The following is a 2,478-nucleotide window of genomic DNA, read 5'->3' as shown; positions in this document are numbered from 1 at the left end:
GCACACATATGACCATCATACATCTATTAAAGCCATATACTCCCTCCGTCCCTATTTACTTGTCCATATTTCCTTTTTTAGTTGTCCCTATTTAGTTGTCCATTTTGACAAATCAAGAAAGGACAACAAATTTTTTCCTATTATACCCTTATTTACACTTCTTGAAAATTGTAAAAGTGTATGTTGTTTCCCTCCAATTTATTTCACTTTAATTCAAATAAGTGGTTGTAATTTTGAATTGAAAAGTTGTCATAAGGGTAAAATTGTAACTTCACTGTGCTAATCATTGTTGCCTTAATCTGTGTGCCATTTCTAAAGTGGACAACTAAAAAGGGACGGAGGGAGTAATATTTAAATTGTCCACATGATGGGTGAGTGGGCTCACATATATCACCCTATATTACGTTCCAAAAATGCTAGAGATTCAATTCCCACTTTGATTACTGATGGCCTAGTAATCAATTTGCCTTGAGAACATGCAGCACAAGAGAATTTCTTGGATTGAAGAATTTTATGTTTTTTAGAGAGTGTCCATGTGAACTCTCAATTTATTTGCGCATCATATTAGAATTGAGATGGCTCAATCGGTCATGCCAATTAATAAAATCATTTGATTTAGAAAACATTTGATTTATTATGGCATGTGTTTCAATCATGCTAATACTTGCGTAGTATAAATCAGATGAAAGAGCGGGTAACTTTCAAGTATAAATTTCTTACCTGACATCATTGTAGTAATATAAAGATAGTCATTCTTTTCATCACTTGTAGTCTCAATATGATAGTTATTTTGACTAATATCTTTGAAACTTAATAAGTTTCTTTGAGACTTACTACAATATAATGCTTCATTGATTATCAAATTTGTTCCTCCGATAAGTACTAAATTTGCTTTTTCGGAGCCTTCAATCAATCTTGTACTACAAGATATTGTATTAACATTTGCTTTTCCGGAGCCTTCAATCAATCTTGTACTACAAGATATTGTATTAACATTAGCTTCTTCATAATTAAATAAGAAAACTATTTTTTATCTCTTAAAATAGTGTGTGTGTTGTGGCACTATCTATAAGGTATATATCATCATAGTTGATTTTTTAGATCCAACTGATGACTGGGAAATTTCGATACAATATAAGAATGTGAAAAACTAAAAACATAAGAAACTTTATGAAATCATACTAAAAATGCATAAATTAGTAAAACATAATACCTTAAGAAAAACATTTGAGAAGAACAACATAGTTGCAAACATAATAGAAAAACAACAATTATTCTTATAATTTTATCATCAATTAGATGATCAGTTATCCAATCAATATTCTCATAAAAATCTCCAACTTTCAAATGAGTAATATTTGGGAGGCCTTCAAAGTCATCATCTTGATATGCAAGATTTGCCTCAACATTATGATATTTATTTGAGTGGGTTGCTTCATCCTCATCATTTTGAAAAGTCAAGTGTGCCTCCACATTATTATCTTTTCTTTTGAGAGGGGCTTGATAAAGTTTTACAAAATGATCAGGCGTACGACATTCATGTGCCCAATGACCTTTCATACCATATCGGTGACAAGTATTAATTCTACATCGAGAAGGATTATTTTGAGAAACTTTGTTATTCTCGTGTTTATTTCCATCATAATGACGATAATTATTTCATCCTCGTCTACGTCCACCACGACCATGGCCACGATCACGATAATAATTTTGTCTTGATTCAAATTGGTTATGTACTGCTACAACATTCGCTTTAGGAAATGGAGCAGAACCAGTAGGACATACTTCATGAGTTTTCATCAATAAAGTATTATTCTGCTCAGCCACAAGTAGACATGTAATTAATTCAAAATATTTCTTAAATCATTTTTCACGATATTGTTATTGTAACAACACATTTGAAAAGTGAAAAGTGAAAAAAGTTTTCTCAAGTAAGTCATCATCAGTGATAGTATCTCCACATAATTTTAATATGAAACGTACGTTATGAATAACAGAATTACACTCAGTTATAGTTTTAAAATCTTGAAATCGAAGGTGTATCCACTCATATCGAGCTTTTGATAACACCATAAGTTTTAGGTGGTCATATCGATCCTTCAAATTAATCCATAATTCAAGAGGGTCTTTCACAGTTAAATATTTAATTTTTAATCCCTCATGGAGATGATGTCGGAGAAAAATCATGGTCTTCGCTTTATCCTGACTTGATGCTTTATTTTCTTGTTTAATAGTGTCACCAAGAGCTTTAGCGTCAAGGTGGATTTCACATCAAGAACCCATGACAAATAATTCTTTTCGGTAATATCAAGTGCCACAAACTCAAGCTTTGATAAGTTTGACATGATGAACATTAAAAGAAAGAGATGAGTTAGAAATAATAAATTTAACTAGGACTAAATTTCTCAAGCAAATACATATAAATAGATTCTTGAGGTATGCTCATATAAAAATAAATGGGTCACTATTATTTTCAGC

The sequence above is a fragment of the Solanum verrucosum genome, unplaced genomic scaffold (assembly GCF_900185275.1).
Source record: "Solanum verrucosum unplaced genomic scaffold, falcon-dt-bn FXZP01000012.1, whole genome shotgun sequence".
In the NCBI taxonomy this organism is placed as follows: domain Eukaryota; kingdom Viridiplantae; phylum Streptophyta; class Magnoliopsida; order Solanales; family Solanaceae; genus Solanum; species Solanum verrucosum.
Note: the sequence above shows the minus strand (reverse complement) of the source record.